Here is a 14,783-nt window from a genome sequence, read left to right as displayed (position 1 = left end):
CTATGGTGCTCCTGTTGCATTGTGGGATCATTTCAGTCTTTTTTGCAGCTGATAGATGAATTATTATCAGGAGATCATGATCTCAGGATGAATCTGTGGAGCTGTTAGATGATTACAGAGGGGAAAATATGGATTTTCTGAACAAAATAACGTTTTTCTCTTCTCTCATTTTTGTTTTTTTTCTCATGAAATACTGACAACAATCATGTGTCAGAGGAGAAAAACAGTTTAGGTTTTACCGGTCACCACTCAGACATGTGAGCAGGGTTTGCAGGTAGACAGGTAGACAAACTTCGTAGTTGGATTAGGAGACGATGGGCCCCTGGGGTCAGATTTTTTGGTTTGGTTTTGCCAGTTTCTTGTTGTTATTTTGCATCTCCTTGAAGTCATAATGCATCTTTTGGTAATCGTTATCAGACACTGTGATTGCCTCTTATGGTCTTGGTGCTGCTGCTGCTGTGATCCTACCGCCGGCTCAGCCTGGACTGTCGTCTTGATTGCACTGATGCTGTGATCCTGTTCAGCGCCAACTCCTACTGCCATTATTATTAGTCATGCTTCCGCTATTAATATACAAATATGACTGTTATTGTCACTCACATTAACTCCAACATTTGCATGTAATATTACATGCTGTCATAAATTATTTTATTCATTTTTGTTTTTATCACTATTGTTCTATTTTATGTTATTGTTACTAAATATAATGAAAGCACTGAAGAGCTTTATTTTGGTGTGAAACATGAGGATTATTATCTCTTTTCTTATGCTGCTTTTAGGCACCTTTCACAACAATTTAAACTTTAAGCACATTGGTGTGGTTTATTTTTAAAATAGAGCAGCTTAGTTATAAATGTTTCACAAATTGCAAGAAATTTGTAGATTTATAACTTTTTAAAGAGGGGGAAAATGTCTGGGGAAAAGAAATCAGCTGGGGAAAGGCTATATTTATAATTATCATAATTACATTTTAGAAATTTTGTTTTTTTAAAAATTAGGATTTATAAGCACTTTTTAAGGTCTTTTTTTTCTTTCTTTTATTATTGTTTTAAGTACCCAATTCAGAAAAATCAAAAATAAAAGTCTCAAAACTATTTTAAAAAAGCAACAAAAAAACCAAAACACAAATACATAAAAGAAGGAAAATAAAGAAAAGGTAAAAAAAAAAATTTAAAAAATAAAATAAATAATAACAAAATGAATAAAAGTGTTTATCAAAATAGTGGTCAGAATACCTATTTCGAGAGCAATCAATAAATCAATATAATCTTCTAATCCTCCAATCAAAATAGGTGCCCAGTGTCATGCACACAAGAATACAAAGATGGTCACAAAGCCTTTTCTAAAATATACAATATATACAATTGTACTATTATAGCAGACCCCGATGCATATACATATACACGTATATTCAGCTGTAAAACTAAATAAAAAGAGGTGTGAATTTTTCTATATATCTAAATAAATAGATAGATAAGAAAGTATAAGCATCAATTAAATGTAGTGGAGTAAAAGTATAATATTGCAAAGGTAGAGTCATTTAAAGCTTTAGATGATTAATAATAAATTGGGTTCTGTTGGTGTCTGTGCAGGATTGCTGTGGTCTGTGGTGATGGGACCCAATATCATATCTTTTCATGGGGCCCAAAATCCCTAATTTGTTGCATTTTCAGTTTATGAGAAATGAAATGAAATGAAATGAAATGAAATGTGTGTGTGTGTGTGTGTGTGTGTGTGTGTGTGTGTGTGTGTGTGTGTGTGAGACTGATGATGATTAAAGACTGCAGCTTTTTTTCTGTCCATGTTTACCTTTAAACCTTCTCCTTCAGGTTTGAGTTTCATTCCGTATTTTTGCCTTTTAATGTGACTTTTTAAAGAAAAATGTTTTGCACAGACAGACTCTGGACAACAGCTCTACAGCAGAAGAATCCGGCTCATGGAAAAGAATAAATTCACATGTAAGTCAGGAATGCACGGTGACTGTATTAACATGTCGAGATAGATTATCTTTACCTGACACCGTGTTCTTCTCCCACAGAGTTAAAAAACGCCTCCACATGTGGTCACAGGGAGCGGCAGGTGAGGTGGAGCTACAGAGACATCCAGAGGATCAGCGCAGCAACTACAGGTGAACCCCCCCGCCCCCCAAAAAATACATTTTCACAGCTTAAATGCCTCAAATGTCTTGTTTTTCTCCAAGAGCTCAAATTTTAAATAGAAATAATAAATTATGAATCTACACATTACATATTTGCACCACTATTTGCACATCCCCTGCAAATTTTTTTGTTTTATCTGTAAAATTGTAAAGCTTGTCATTCTGAAACAGCTGCGTTTTCTATTTTTTTTTTTTTTGATATTTTCAGTTAGAGTTTTGAGTGTTTTAGTATTTTGCAAATCCTTTTCTCATTTCTGAAAAGGAAAAAATTTAAAAAAATAAAATTATATATATATATATATATATATATATATATATATATATATATATATATATATATATATATATAACTGCATCATTTGGATTTGTGCATTTCTGCAGAATTTCCTTAACTGTTTCAAAATGTATTTACAATATATTTGGCTCCATTTACACAAGATGATGAACTCCTGATTTTGGGGCTGAGCATGCGAAATGAAAAATGAATCAATGAATTATCAGAGCGTCATCCTTTAATTTGAATCATTATTACATAAAAAATGGTTATCATCAAATTATGCTTTTAAACTACAGTGATTCATGCAGTGGTCATTTTCTAAACGGTTATACAAAAAATGATGGAAAAACGAAAAAAAGACAAATTGTGTAAAATTGTTTTTAGGGGTGATCTATTGTTTCTGAAAATGACTCAAATATTGAATATTCTCTAAAACTGTAGAGATGGATAATATAATACAGAGTCTGACTTAACAGTGCAGGAAATCCTACAGTCGTACTTTGTTAAACCAATTTAATATTGTGCGTATTACAAAAACTGTTTAGACAGATACTTATTGTTATTGCATATTACAATGTGGAGATATTAATATAATTATATATACAAATAGACAAATGAAATTTGTCAGCAGTTCTCTTCATTTAGCAGCATGAAAAATTAAAATAATATAAAATGAAATATTTTTTAAAAAGTCATATACACATGAAAATATAAATAAGAGTAGCTGCACTTATTTATATTTATAAAAGTAATTTATCTCATTAACATAATCATCTTTTCATGTGTGCTTACTGAGGATAAAAAAAGCGCTCTAAAAATCTGTTACATTTAATTTGCTCAAATATTTACAAGAACGAAAAAAACATATTGCACTCCACATTTATTAACATTTGACATAGTTTTGCACACTGAACTACTACAAACATCGTTATCATCTTTGTAAAACGCAACAAAAATTATTTTAATGTTGGCTAAATATTTATTCGAGTAACTCTTGGCTGAAGCAGCGAGTGTGTGTGATTTACAGTAAAAAAAAATTTTAAAAAATAATAATAATAATAAAAATAAACCTTATTTGAATAGCACCTTTCATACAAGATAACAGCCCAACGTGCTTCACACAAAAGAAATGACATGCACCAGATGCTTCACATCAAAAAAGACATAAATAAATCAGAATAAAATACAAAAAATGCATCTTCTCATGGATGAAACCCACGTGATAATACTAGTAAAAGTAAGATAAAAATAAGGATAAAAACTCATGTGTGTAAAATGCATAGAATTAAGGAAAAATGCAAAATCCTAAAGATGTGCAGCAGCATGCAAGTGCAAAGCAGAATGTGATTGTTTGTTTGTGATTGTCTATATTGTGCAATTTGTTTACTAAAGTTTGTTGTGATGAATTGTGGAAAATCTGAACAGACAAAGTGAAGAATGATTTCCAAATGATGATTTTTCTTTCTTTCAGGGTGAAGTGAGTGACTGCTGACAACGGAGACACTTTGGAGAAGTTTCCTGCCGCTGGAAAAAAAAAAGAAGAAAAGTACGTTAGGTAAGAAACATTTTCTCAACTAAATCAGAACAGTGGTTCTCAACCTGTGGCGTCGGGACCCGACAAGGGTTCATGAAACAATTATCACACTTTTACGACATATAAACAGACTAAACTTTTTAGCACACTTTTTGTACGAGCTATAGTAAAACTTTTTTACACTTTAACGCCAAACCATGTGAAATCCTTTCTTTAATAATCCTTTCTTTAATTGTTTTTCGACATTCGATACCATGAATTTTTCAATTTTGACAAAGTATACTATAACTTTTTTAGTCAGTGTCAGTTTTATGACACTGGCTATTTTTCCAACTGACATTTTATCACACTTTTCTACAAACTATACTATGACTTTTTTATCATGCTTTTACTAAATACTACACTATAACATTTCCCCCCCAGTTTTACTGCATACTATACTACGAAATTTTAATCACTTTTTCAATATAAAATACTGTGGGGTTTTTTGTCAAACTTTTTCAACATTTTATGCTATACCATTTTTTTTTTTTTGTCGTTTTTTATATGGAACGATGGCATGTCTTGACATGTTATACTATGTGTTTTCCAGCTGTTTTTTTCGTACATGCCATTTTTTTCCCATTTTTTGACATGCTATACTATAATGTTTTTGGTTGTTTGTTCAACACACTACACAATGATGTGTCTTGAAATGCTATATTATGTGGTTTTCAGCACTTTCTTTGGCATGTCACATTTTTCGACGTACTATACCATGACGTGTCTCGACGTGCTATACTTTGTGATTTTCAGCTGTTTATTTTACATGTCATATTGAGACATATTGAATTTTCTAAATGCTATATTATGATGTTTTTTTGTTTTCACATTTGTTTTTCCACTATATTTCGACGTGTCTTGAAATGAGTTTATTAAATTTATTTAAGGTGTGAAAACAAAATTAAATAAAGCCGCAAGCAGCCTCAGCAGGTTCAGGCCCACCTCTGTCCACTAGGATGAAGCAGCTCCATGTGGAAAACCAAATGACAAGCAGCAGAAAGCAGCTTTTAGGCTTCACAGGACTGGCCACAGTCATTCTCGCTCGTTTACTTCTGTTTAAAGAAGGTGTGAGACAATCGCACACTTGTCCCACCATTAAGATAAATGCAGCACTAAAATACCAATATACTCAAAACCCCAATTAAATGAGACTTTGTGGGTTTGTTCAGATAGTCATTGAAGATGAGTCCACTCAGTTTAATCAAGACGGTTCAAGAACACCTGAGTTATGGCCCCTTTCCTGCTAAGCCCCGCCCCTAACATGGAGTTTTTATACATGGTGGCCATGTTTTTTGATCAATCTGGCTCACTGACTACAGAAAGTTGTGCATTTATCTGAAGTCACTATATACTTTTTGTGTTGATCAATTTAAATGAATCCAGTTTTATTCATTTAACTGTGTTTGGATAGAAGGCTTTTGGCTTTTTTGGATGTTTTTACACGTTCTATGCTATGGCGTGTCTCAGCACGCTATTTAATGCAGTTTCCAGCTGTTTTTAGCAGTTTTTGGGAAATGTGATTTTTTGACATTTTCGCCATACTATAGGGTAGCACGGTGGCTTTGTGGTTATCACTGTGGCCTCACAGCAAGAGGGTCCCTGGTTCAACTCCTGGTTGGAACGGGGTTCGGTCCGGCTTCCTCCCACAGTCCAAAGACATGCAGCTCAGGTTAATTGGTGACTCTAAGTTGCCCTCAGCTGTGACTGTGAGCATGCATGGTTGTCTGTCTATATGTGTCGGCCCTGCGATAGTCTGGCTAACTGTCCAGGATGACCCCGCCTTCTGCCCGATGACAGCTGGGATTGGCTCCAGCCCCCCGTGACCCTTACGAGGGCAAGCGGTTACAGAAAAAAATGGCCATACTATAGCCTTGCTTTTTGGGTCAGTTTTTCAACACACCATATTATGTTTTTTTTGGGCTGTTTTTGCAACTTTCTATGATATGGCATGTTTCTAAACGCTATTTAATGCAAATTGCAGCTATTTTTAGCAGTTTTTAGAAAATATCATTTTTCGAACATTTTCGCCATACTATAGCCTTGCTTTTTTTGGCATTTTTTCAACATACCATTTTATGGGTTTTTTTGACTGTTTTTACAACTTTCTATGCCATTGCGTGTTTCGGCTATTTTATGCAGTTTCCAGCTGTTTTTAGCAGTTTTTGGGAAATGTCATTTTTTGACATTTTCGCCATACTATAGCCTTGCTTCTTGGGTTAGTTTTTCAATATGCTAAAAAATTATGTTTTTGACTGTTTTTGCAACTTCCTATGCAATGGCGTGTTTGGGCACACTATTTCATGCAGTTTCCAGCTGTTTTTGGGAAATATAATTTTCGACATTTTCACCATACTATAGCCTTGCTTTTTGGGTCAGTTTTTCAACGTACCATATTATATTTGTTTTGGCTGTTTTTGCAACTTTCTATGCCATGGCCTGTTTCGGCACGCTATTTTATGCAGTTTCGAGCAGTTTTTAGCAGTTTTCGGGAAATGTCATTTTTCGACATTTTCGCCATACTATAGCCTTGCTTTTTTGGTCAGTTTTTCAACATACCATATTATATATTTTTTTTGGCTGTTTTTACAACTGTCTATGCCATGGCCTGTTTCGGCATGCTATTTAATGCATTTTCCAGCTGATTATTGCAGTTTTTGGGAAATGTCATTTTTCAACATTTTCGCCATACTATAGCCTTGCTTTTTTGGTCAGATTTTAAACATACCATTTTATGTTTTTTTTTGACTGTTTTTGAAACTTCCTATGCTATGGCGTGTTTCGGCATGCTATTTTATGCAGTTTCCAAAAGTTTTTAGCACTTTTTGGGAAATGTGATTTTTCGACATTTTCGCCATACTATAGCCTTGCTTTTTGGGTCAATTTTTCAATATGCTGAAAATTGATGTTTTTGGTTGGTTTTGCAGCTTCCTATGCTATGGCGTGTTTCGACACGCTATTTTATGCAGTTTCAAGCAGTTTTTAGCAGTTTTTGGGAAATGTCATTTTTCGACATTTTCGCCATACTATAGCCTTGCTTTTTTGGTCAGATTTTAAACATACCATTTTATGGGTTTTTTGGCTGTTTTTGCAACTTTCTATGCTATGGCGTGTTTCGGCACACTATTTTATGCAGTTTCGAGCAGTTTTTATCAGTTTTTGGGAAATGTCATTTTTCGACGTTTTCGCCATACAGCCTTGCTTTTTGGGTCAATTTTTCAGAATGCTGAAAATTGATGTTTTTGGTTGGTTTTGCAACTTCCTATGCTATGGCGTGTTTCGGCACACTATTTCATGCAGTTTCGAGCTGTTTTTTGCAGTTTTGGGGAAATGTCATTTTTCGACATTTTCGCCATACTATAGCCTTGCTTTTTTTGGCATTTTTTCAACATACCATTTTATGGGTTTTTTTGACTGTTTTTACAACTTTCTATGCCATTGCGTGTTTCGGCTATTTTATGCATTTTCCAGCTGTTTTTAGCAGTTTTTGGGAAATGTCATTTTTCGACATTTTCGCCATACTATAGCCTTGCTTTTTGGGTCAGTTTTTCAACGTACCATATTATATTTGTTTTGGCTGTTTTTGCAACTTTCTATGCCATGGCCTGTTTCGGCACGCTATTTTATGCAGTTTCGAGCAGTTTTTAGCAGTTTTCGGGAAATGTCATTTTTCGACATTTTCGCCATACTATAGCCTTGCTTTTTGGGTCAGTTTTTCAACATGCCATATTATATTTTTTTTTGGCTGTTTTTACAACGTTCTATGCCATGGCCTGTTTCGACACGCTATTTTATGCATTTTCCAGCTGATTATTGCAGTTTTTGGGAAATGTCATTTTTCGACATTTTCGCCATACTATAGCCTTGCTTTTTTGGTCAGATTTTAAACATACCATTTTATGTTTTTTTTTGACTGTTTTTGAAACGTCCTATGCTATGGCGTGTTTCGGCACGCTATTTTATGCAGTTTCCAAAAGTTTTTAGCACTTTTTGGGAAATGTGATTTTTCGACATTTTCGCCATACTATAGCCTTGCTTTTTGGGTCAATTTTTCAGAATGCTGAAAATTGATGTTTTTGGTTGGTTTTGCAACTTCCTATGCTATGGCGTGTTTCGGCACACTATTTCATGCAGTTTCGAGCTGTTTTTTGCAGTTTTGGGGAAATGTCATTTTTCGACATTTTCGCCATACTATAGCCTTGCTTTTTTGGTCAGATTTTAAACATACCATTTTATGTTTTTTTTGGCTGTTTTTGCAACTTCCTATGCCATGGCGTGTTTCAGCACACTATGTTATGCAGTTTCCAGCTGTTTTTCGCAGTTTTCGGGAAATGTCATTTTTCGGCATTTTCGCCATACTATAGCCTTGCTTTTTGGGTCATTTTTTCAAAATGCCATTTTATGGGGTTTTTTTGGCTGTTTTTGCAACTTTCTATGCCATGGCGTGTTTCGGCACGCTATTTCATGCAGTTTCCGGCAGTTTTTAGCAGTTTTTGGGAAATGTCATTTTTCGACATTTTCGCCATACTATAGCCTTGCTTTTTTGGTCAGATTTTAAACATACCATTTTATGTTTTTTTTTTACTGTTTTTGAAACTTTCTATGCCATGGTGTGTTTCGGCACGCTATTTTATGCAGTTTCCAAAAGTTTTTAGCACTTTTTGGGAAATGTGATTTTTCGACATTTTCGCCATACTATAGCCTTGCTTTTTGGGTCAGTTTTTCAACATGCTACAAAATTATGTTTTTGGCTGTTTTTGCAACTTCCTATGCTATGGCGTGTTTTGGCACACTATTTTATGCAGTTTCCAGCTGTTTTTTGCAGTTTTTTGGGAAATGTCATTTTTCGACGTTTTCGCCATACTATAGCCTTGCTTTTTTGGTCAGATTTTAAACATACCATTTTATGTTTTTTTTGACTGTTTTTGAAACTTTCTATGCCATGGCGTGTTTCGGCACGCTATTTCATGCAGTTTCGAGCAGTTTTTAGCAGTTTTCGGGAAATGTCATTTTTCGACATTTTCGCCATACTATAGCCTTGCTTTTTTGATCAGATTTTAAACATACCATTTATGGGTTTTTTTGGCTGTTTTTGCAACTTTCTATGCCATGGCGTGTTTCGGCACGCTATTTTATGCAGTTTCCAAAAGTTTTTAGCACTTTTTGGGAAATGTGATTTTTCGACATTTTCGCCATACTATAGCCTTGCTTTTTGGGTCAGTTTTTCAACATGCCAAAAAATGATGTTTTTGGCTGTTTTTGCAACTTATTATGCTATGGCATGTTTCGGCACACTATTTTATGCAGTTTCCAGCTGTTTTTTGCAGTTTTTGGGAAATGTCATTTTTCGACGTTTTCGCCATACTATAGCCTTGCTTTTTTGGTCAGTTTTTCAAAATGCTAAAAAATGATTTTTTTGACTGTTTTTGCAACTTTCTATGCCATGGCGTGTTTCGGCACGCTATTTTATGCAGTTTCCAAAAGTTTTTAGCACTTTTTGGGAAATGTGATTTTTCGACATTTTAGCCATACTATAGCCTTGCTTTTTGGGTCAATTTTTCAATATGCTGAAAATTGATGTTTTTGGTTGGTTTTGCAACTTGCTATGCTATGGCGTGTTTCGACACGCTATTTTATGCAGTTTCCAAAAGTTTTTAGCACTTTTTGGGAAATGTGATTTTTCTACATTTTCGCCATACTATAGCCTTGCTTTTTTGGTCAGATTTTAAACATACCATTTTATAGGTTTTTTTGGCTGTTTTTGCAACTTCCTATGCTATGGCGTATTTCGGCACACTATTTTATGCAGTTTCCAGCAGTTTTTTGCAGTTTTTGGGAAATGTGATTTTTCGGCATTTTCGCCATACTATAGCCTTGCTTTTTGGGTCAGTTTTTCAACATGCCATATTATGGGTTTTTTTTGGCTGTTTTTGCAACTTTCTATGCCATGGCGTGTTTCGGCACGCTATTTCATGCAGTTTCGAGCAGTTTTTAGCAGTTTTCGGGAAATGTCATTTTTCGACATTTTCGCCATACTATAGCCTTGCTTTTTTGGTCAGATTTTAAACATACCATTTATGGGTTTTTTTGGCTGTTTTTGCAACTTTCTATGCCATGGCGTGTTTCGGCACGCTATTTCATGCAGTTTCCAGCAGTTTTTTTCAGTTTTTATCAGTTTTGGGGAAATGTCATTTTTCGATATTTTCGCCATACTATAGCCTTGCTTTTTGGGTCAGTTTTTCAACATGCCAAAAAATGATGTTTTTGGCTGTTTTTGCAACTTATTATGCTATGGCATGTTTCGGCACACTATTTTATGCAGTTTCCAGCTGTTTTTTGCAGTTTTTGGGAAATGTCATTTTCAACGTTTCGCCATACTATAGCCTTGCTTTTTGGTCAGATTTTAAACATACCATTTTATGTTTTTTTTGACTGTTTTTGAAACTTTCTATGCCATGGCGTGTTTCGGCACGCTATTTTATGCAGTTTCCAAAAGTTTTTACCACTTTTTGGGAAATGTGATTTTTCGACATTTTCGCCATACTATAGCCTTGCTTTTTGGGTCAGTTTTTCAACATGCTACAAAATTATGTTTTTGGCTGTTTTTGCAACTTCCTATGCTATGGCGTGTTTCGGCACACTGTTTTATGCACTTTCCAGCAGTTTTTTGCAGTTTTTGGGAAATGTGATTTTTTGACGTTTTCGCCATACTATAGCCTTGCTTTTTGGGTCATTTTTTCAACATGCCATATTATTGCTTTTTTAGCTGTTGTTGCAACTTTCTATGCCATGGCGTGTCTCGGCACGCTATTTTATGCAGTTTCCAGCAGTTTTTAGCAGTTTTTGGGAAATGTCATTTTTCGACATTTTCGCCATACTATAGCCTTGCTTTTTTGGTCAGTTTTTCAAAATGCTAAAAAATGATTTTTTTGACTGTTTTTGCAACTTTCTATGCCATGGCGTGTTTCGCACGCTTATTTTATGCAGTTTCAAAAGTTTTAGCACTTTTTGGGAAATGTGATTTTTCGACATTTTAGCCATACTATAGCCTTGCTTTTTGGGTCAATTTTTCAATATGCTGAAAATTGATGTTTTTGGTTGGTTTTGCAACTTGCTATGCTATGGCGTGTTTCGACACGCTATTTTATGCAGTTTCCAAAAGTTTTTAGCACTTTTTGGGAAATGTGATTTTTCTACATTTTCGCCATACTATAGCCTTGCTTTTTTGGTCAGATTTTAAACATACCATTTTATAGGTTTTTTTGGCTGTTTTTGCAACTTCCTATGCTATGGCGTATTTCGGCACACTATTTTATGCAGTTTCCAGCAGTTTTTTGCAGTTTTTGGGAAATGTGATTTTTCGGCATTTTCGCCATACTATAGCCTTGCTTTTTGGGTCAGTTTTTCAACATGCCATATTATGGGGTTTTTTGGCTGTTTTTGCAACTTTCTATGCCATGGCGTGTTTCGGCACGCTATTTCATGCAGTTTCGAGCAGTTTTTAGCAGTTTTCGGGAAATGTCATTTTTCGACATTTTCGCCATACTATAGCCTTGCTTTTTTGGTCAGATTTTAAACATACCATTTATGGGTTTTTTTGGCTGTTTTTGCAACTTTCTATGCCATGGCGTGTTTCGGCACGCTATTTCATGCAGTTTCCAGCAGTTTTTTTCAGTTTTTATCAGTTTTGGGGAAATGTCATTTTTCGATATTTTCGCCATACTATAGCCTTGCTTTTTGGGTCAGTTTTTCAACATGCCAAAAAATGATGTTTTTGGCTGTTTTTGCAACTTATTATGCTATGGCGTGTTTCGGCACACTATTTTATGCAGTTTCCAGCTGTTTTTTGCAGTTTTTGGGAAATGTCATTTTTCGACGTTTTCGCCATACTATAGCCTTGCTTTTTTGGTCAGATTTTAAACATACCATTTTATGTTTTTTTTGACTGTTTTTGAAACTTTCTATGCCATGGCGTGTTTCGGCACGCTATTTTATGCAGTTTCCAAAAGTTTTTAGCACTTTTTGGGAAATGTGATTTTTCGACATTTTCGCCATACTATAGCCTTGCTTTTTGGGTCAGTTTTTCAACATGCTACAAAATTATGTTTTTGGCTGTTTTTGCAACTTCCTATGCTATGGCGTGTTTCGGCACACTGTTTTATGCACTTTCCAGCTGTTTTTAGCAGTTTTTGGGAAATGTGATTTTTTGACGTTTTCGCCATACTATAGCCTTGCTTTTTGGGTCATTTTTTCAACATGCCATATTATTGCTTTTTTGGCTGTTGTTGCAACTTTCTATGCTATGGCTTGTCTTAGCACGCTATTTTATGCAGTTTCCAGCTGTTTTTAGCAGTTTTTGGGAAATGTGATTTTTTGACGTTTTCGCCATACTATAGCCTTGCTTTTTGGGTCAGTTTTTCAACATGCCATATTATTGCTTTTTTGGCTGTTGTTGCAACTTATTATGCTATGGCGTGTTTGAGCACGCTGTTTTATGCACTTTCCAGCTGTTTTTAGCAGTTTTTGGGAAATGTCATTTTTTGACGTTTTCGCCATACTATAGCCTTGCTTTTTGGGTCAGTTTTTCAACATGCCATATTATTGCTTTTTTGGCTGTTGTTGCAACTTTCTATGCTATGGCTTGTCTTAGCACGCTATTTTATGCAGTTTCCAGCTGTTTTTAGCAGTTTTTGGGAAATGTGATTTTTTGACGTTTTCGCCTTACTATAGCCTTGCTTTTTGGGTCAGTTTTTTCAACATGCCATATTATTGCTTTTTTGGCTGTTGTTGCAACTTTCTATGCCATGGCGTGTCTCGGCACGCTATTTTATGCACTTTCCAGCTGTTTTTAGCAGTTTTTGGGAAATTTGATTTTTTGACGTTTTCGCCATACTATAGCCTTGCTTTTTGGGTCATTTTTTCAATATGCTGAAAACGTTTGTTTTTGGCTGTTGTTGCAACTTTCTATGCTATGGCATGTTTCAGCACGCTATTTTATGCAGTTTTGAGCAGTTTTTAGCAGTTTTTGGGAAATGTCATTTTTGAGCGTTTTTCGCACTATAGCCTTGCTTTTGTGTCATTTTTTCAACATGCCATATTATTGCTTTTTTGGCTGTTGTTGCAACTTTTTATGCTATGGCGTGTTTGAGCACGCTGTTTTATGCACTTTCCAGCTGTTTTTAGCAGTTTTTGGGAAATGTGATTTTTTGACGTTTTCGCCATACTATAGCCTTGCTTTTTGGGTCAGTTTTTCAACATGCCATATTATTGCTTTTTTGGCTGTTGTTGCAACTTTCTATGCTATGGCTTGTCTTAGCACGCTATTTTATGCAGTTTCCAGCTGTTTTTAGCAGTTTTTGGGAAATGTCATTTTTTGATGTTTTCGCCATACTATAGCCTTGCTTTTTGGGTCATTTTTTTCAACATGCCATATTATTGCTTTTTTGGCTGTTGTTGCAAGTTTTTATGCTATGGCGTGTCTGAGCATGCTGTTTTATGCACTTTCCAGCTGTTTTTAGCAGTTTTTGGGAAATTTGATTTTTTGACGTTTTCGCCATACTATAGCCTTGCTTTTTGGGTCATTTTTTCAATATGCTGAAAACGTTTGTTTTTGGCTGTTGTTGCCCAATATCTATGGCATGTTTTCCATGGTTGTTTTTGGGTGTTTTTCACATCATTTTATGCAGTTTTATGTTTTACTAGCTAATGTCATTTTTGACGTAGCGTTTACTATAGCCCTTGCTTTTGGTCATTTTCAATATGCTGGCGATTTGTTTTGGCTGTTGTTGCAACTTTCTATGCTATGGCATGGCATGCAGCTATTTTATGCAGTTTTGAGCAGTTTTAGCAGTTTTTGGGAAATGTCATTTTTTGGCGTTTCGCCTTACTATAACCTTGCTTTTTTGGGTCATTTTTTCAATATGCATAATATTATTGCGTTTGTTTTGGCTGTTGTTGCAACTTTTATGCTATGGCATGTTTCAGCACGCTATTTTATGCAGTTTTGAGCAGTTTTTAGCAGTTTTGGGAAATGTCATTTTTGGCGTTTTAAGCCATACTATAGCCTTGCTTTTGGGTCATTTTTTCAACATGCCATATTATTGGCGTTTGTTTTGGCTGTTGTTGCAACTTTCTATGCTATGGCTTGTTTAGCCGCTATTTTATGCAGTTTCAGCAGTTTTAGCAGTTTTGAAATGTCATTTTTGACGTTTTACGCCATACTATAACCTTGCTTTTGGGTCATTTTTCAACATGCCATATTATTGCTTTTTGGCTGTTGTTGCAAGTTTTTATGCTATGGCGTGTTTGAGCATGCTGTTTTATCTGCACTTTCAGCTGTTTTTTAGCAGTTTTTTTGGGAAATGTGATTTTTAGCGTTTTCGCCACATACTATAGCCTTGCTTTTTGGGTCATTTTTTCAACATGCCATATTATTGCTTTTTGGCTGTTGTTGCACTCTATGCTATGGCAATACATGTTTCATGCTATTTTATACGTTTGAGCAGTTTTAGCAGTTTTGGGAAATGTCATTTTTTGATGTTTCATCACTATAGCCTTGCTTTTTGGTCATTTTTCAACATTGCCATATTATTGCTTTTGGCTGTTGTTGCAACTTTTATGCTATGCGTGTCAGGCACGCTGTATGTTTATGCACTTTCCAGCTGTTTTAGCAGTTTTTGGAAATTTGTGATTTTTTGGCGTTTTACATACTATATGCCTTTTTTGGGTCATTTTTTCAACATGCCATATTATTGCTTTTTGGCTGTTGTTGCAAC

Source organism: Plectropomus leopardus, chromosome 14, assembly GCF_026936395.1.
Source record: "Plectropomus leopardus strain MGB_pleo_1.0 chromosome 14, ASM2693639v1, whole genome shotgun sequence".
Taxonomy (NCBI): domain Eukaryota; kingdom Metazoa; phylum Chordata; class Actinopteri; order Perciformes; family Serranidae; genus Plectropomus; species Plectropomus leopardus.
Note: the sequence above shows the minus strand (reverse complement) of the source record.